Below are 4,808 nucleotides of genomic sequence, written 5' to 3' on the forward strand. Positions count from 1 at the left end.
ACTCTTACGGTACCTCTTATCAACGGTTTTGTTATCTTCCTCGATCTTGAGACGAATCACAAGATCCTCCAACTTCATTTCCTTTCTCTTGTGCTTAAGATAATTCTTGAAATCTTTCCATGAGGACGACAACTTCTCAATCATTGCAGCCACTTGGAACGCTTCATTCACTACCATACCTTCAGCAATAAGGTCATGGAAGATAAGTTGAAGTTCTTGAACTTGGGTTCCAACGGTTTTTCCATCCACCATTTTGTAGTCTAGGAATTTGGCAACCACAAACTTCTTCAAGCAAGCATCTTCTGTTTGTACTTCTTTTCAAGTGCACTCCATAGTTCTTTGGAGGTCTCTACTGCACTGTAGACGTTGTACAAGTCATCTTCTAAGGCATTCAAATGTAGGCTTTGCACAAAAAGTCAGCCTGCTTTCAAGCCTCAGTAACCATGAACTTTTGGTTGTCAGGCATGTCGGCGGCAGGCACGGGAGGATCCTCACTGGTGAACTTTTGCATACCAAGGGTCAGGAGCTGAGCAAGTCTCAGTAATGTAATTAATAATCAGTTACTAGGGTCAGGATCTAGTAGCTGAGCAAGTCTCAGTAATGTAAAAGGGAGTTATTGGAGTAGCCCTCCTTCCATGTATATTTTGGATGTTCAATTAATAAGGCAGGGGGTATTGCCAAACTTCCGATCGCCACATACAAATGTAATATGTGAAATTTGTAAGAAGCCAAGAGATTCTATTTTCTCAGTTTTCTTCTGGTAGGGGCCAAATAGAAGAAAGTAAAAGTAAAGAGAGGAACTGGCAAATGTCAAACATTCGAAGCTTCACATGGAGAATGAAATGGCATAAAGCTAAGAGTCAACATAATAGTTCTGTGTATGATTGGCTCCTTTTTGAACTTTAGTGCACGTGGCAGTGTTTGAGCTACATTGAGCAAAAGCAAAGAGCATATGATTGTCCAAAAGTATATAGCAGATAAGAATTTGCATTTCGCAATTGTTTGGTGGGTCAAAGGGGCACGTCGATTGCTTTTTCGTGATTTATAGTTGTGAAGATGATAATGAGGTTGAGGTTTGTTGAGTTCTTTTATTGCCACGTGCTATAACAAAGTCATGCTCATCTATTCGATCGATTTACTTTTGCTGTTTTCTTACTGGTCCACGATAACATATAACGTTTATATCCTTGTGCGTTCAATTCATTAGGATCACATATCTATAAATAATCGACAAAAATTGATCATGGAGTTTAACTTAGTGAGCTTGTAGAAAGTTGAAATTGATCTCAGACATTCACTGTTTAGTTAAAATAGTCTGTCATCTATTTTTACATGCGAGATGGAGGACAGCTTAGGTATAGAGTTATTTTCATTAGATTGCTTGTTTCCTCGCTTTGTTCGATATAGCGCATCTATAAAGAGAATTTAATTACTCAAGAAATATAGTTCATGAGTTAATTACTCTTTAATCATTTGTGTTGTTTATCCTAAAAAGAGAACAATTAAATTTATTTGTGGTTTAAAGGATATGTGATTTGATTTGTTATAAATAGTGAATAAAAGCCTATGACAATTACAGAAATCAATTGAATAAAATCAATATGAAATAATAAGCAGTAATGAAATAATTAAGCTTGGACTTCTTTGATCCTTAGAATGAATTCTCTGATGGGAATCCCTCCGGTGGAACGGTAGTGTGCAAGAGCCTTGGGAAAATGCAAAGTATTCCGGTGCAAAAGAGAATGACTAAATAAACAAATTGTTAAGGTTGAGCTATGTAAATGAGTATAAGTAATTAGTGAGTGTTATTCGATTGTGCTTTCAAGGGCCGAACATGTTAGGTTCCTTTTATAGTACAGATATATCAGCTCTTAAGCTGTGATTAAATTCTAATAATGAAAAATAATAGATAATAAATGCTATTTTAATTCTGAACTGTAATGCTTGCTTTGAGTCTGGACCGGTCATACAACGTTATTCTTCCATTAATGACCCGATACAATTGCCTTGGTGGGTTTGTTCAAGATGTATCCGGGGTTTCTCATTCTAATTAAATGAAACCACTAGCAACGTTCCACCTTTAACTGTCACGTGTCGAGCTATATCTTGCCATGTATACGTATATGTGTATCTATGTTTTCAACAAAAATCGAATTGAACTTCAATTTTTTGAATCCCTGAATGAGTAACTGAGACGTTATGCCACAACAATTTGAGACCATTATTGTACTTAGAACAACTAAATCCAAACCAGACTGATATTTTATTTATTAATTAAACATCAATTTTTTGGGGGAAAAAACATTTCAGAGACGTAGGTCAAAGATGTAGTTGGAGAATATGACTATCTTTTGCTGCCACGTACGTGATGATGCTACGTAGAATGAAAATAACGTCAGTGGTAGAATAAAGGTGATGTATTTATTGATCATTGACTGTCTTAAAGAATATACATTTATTTATTTATGTCTACGTGATATGTATGTGGCAGCTTTTCTTTTAAAAACTATTTCGTGCACACTTCATTCTGTTATTATACTTTTGATGGTTTAATTGGATTTAATTAGGACTGTTTACTTGTTCGTACACGAAATTTATGAAAGCGCACGTATTCTCAACATCTGATTTGCTGGACAAAAAACGGCATATACATAAAACATTTTTTGAAAAATGTTTTTCAATTTTCTCATATTTGTTTGGTCAAAATTTTTTTTTTTTTTTTTTAAATTAGCTCTTTAAAAATAGAAAAAATGACTTCCCTAATCAAAATAGGGAAAACAAGTCTACAATTGGCATTTCACCAATCACCCTACCAATACCCAACCACCAAACCCTCCGTGCCTCCCCTCCCCCTACCCACCCCACCCGCAATTTTTTTTTGGACCCTTCCCCCCCAACTTCTCCAAAAAAAAAAATATTTTTTTCTTTAAAAAAAGTTTTTTTGTTTGGTTTTTTACACCACCCACCCCCACAACACCCCCTCCAAAAAAGTAATTTTCTTGTTAAAAAAGTTTTAAAAAGCTTTTTTTTTATTTTTTGTTTTCTACGACACCCCTTCCCCCCCCCCCCCCTCCCAAAAAAAAATTCTACTTCATATTTAATTTTATCTTTATAAATAAATTATAAAAATGAAAAATTTGCGCGGTTAAATTATTTGTGGGGTGGGTGGTGGTGCGGTGGATAAGAAATATTTCCATTTTTCATAAAATTTTAAATAAAATATATGAAATAGAAAATTTGGGTGGAGGTGCGTGGGTGGGAGGGTTGGAAAGAGCAGTGGTGTGGGGGTGGGATTAAGGTGGGTGAATGAAGTGGTTGGAGTGTGGTGGTTGGGTGGGGGTGGGATTTCGTTGGGGGGTCAGTGGTGGAGGGTGGGTGCTTGGGGTGGGTGGTGGATGTGAGGGTTGGTGTGGTATGGGGGTGGGGTTGGGGTGGGGTTGGTGGGGCATGGGTGTTATGGCCCGTATTTTGAACGTTTGAATATTTCAAAGTCGTCGCGGAAAGTTAAGGACGAAAACCTTTTCAAATATTGCATTAATGCACAAGTCGTTAAGAATACTATTTATGACCATTATTAGTATGAAAATATTGTGAGAGGCTAAGGGCAAGAAGAGAAATTGCAAAATGATCAATGGAAACAATGTGGAAGGTTAGGGGTAAAATGGTCATATTGAGAAAAGTCGAGGGACGGAACGGGAATTTCACAAAAAAATTCATGAAGGTTCAAAGGGCCACATTGGCCATGTGTTGGAGAACATAGGGGTCAAAGTGCACATGGCAAGACTTAATTCATCTTTTAATTCAAGGAAAATTTCAAGAAAATTAAAGAATCTTCTAGAGAGGGGGGCATGTGCCCCTCACATGCTTGAATTATATGTATATATATATGAGTGCCTAATTAATTCAAGACATGAGAAAAGAAGAGAAAACAAAAAAAAATAGGGTGAGGGTTCGGCTAGGGGCTGGCCGAAACCAGCCCCTCTATTTTGTTCATCAAGGATCATTTTCTTTTGGTTTTTTTGCTAAGTGGAAGGTGCTTGTTAACATGGTGGAGTTGTTGGAAGAAGTAGAACACTTATATGGATGGTTTATGAGCTTTAACCAAGTGGAAAAGTTGAAGAATGAAGGTAAAGAACTAACACTCTTTTATGTGTTATGAATGTTGTTGAAGTGTTGTAGTATGTAAAAATGAGTGAAATTTGTGAAATATGTGTGTGTTGATGTGTGGCCGTGTGTATGGATAGTTGCAAGGCAATGATTCAATTGTTTTATTTAGTATTGTGATTATTGTTTGTGTTATGGGTGATTTGTATATGTTGTAGAATGGAGGAATGGATGGAATGCATGAAAATGTGTATGTAGTGTTGAGGCCGTGTGTGATGTTGTTTATTGAAGGAAGGATGAATTAATTTTATTTAGTATATTAGTTGTGTCGTTGTGGATTTTATAACGCAAAAAGAAGTTTAATGATTCAAAGTTGAGATTATAGTAGTTTATGGTTTGTTGTGGAAACTAATGTGAGCCAAATATAGTTCTTGTAATTTTGATAATAATGTGGTAAAAGTATGGTTTGTGGGTATAGATTGTGAAATTTTGGAGAAAGAAATGTGTTGTGATGGTTCCTATGGAAGTTGGAAGATTTTGGATTCTATGGTGCGTTGTTTGAATTGCTTGACTATTTTGTGGTTTGTCCGAGGCATTTTTGAATCTTGTTCAAATGGTTTATGTTGGTACTTGAACGTATGAGCGTGGGTGTTGGGTCGATCGTATGCGGTTGATTGAATGAAAACGAAATAGCGTCGAATGGT

The sequence above is a fragment of the Lycium barbarum genome, chromosome 11, assembly GCF_019175385.1.
Source record: "Lycium barbarum isolate Lr01 chromosome 11, ASM1917538v2, whole genome shotgun sequence".
NCBI lineage: Eukaryota > Viridiplantae > Streptophyta > Magnoliopsida > Solanales > Solanaceae > Lycium > Lycium barbarum.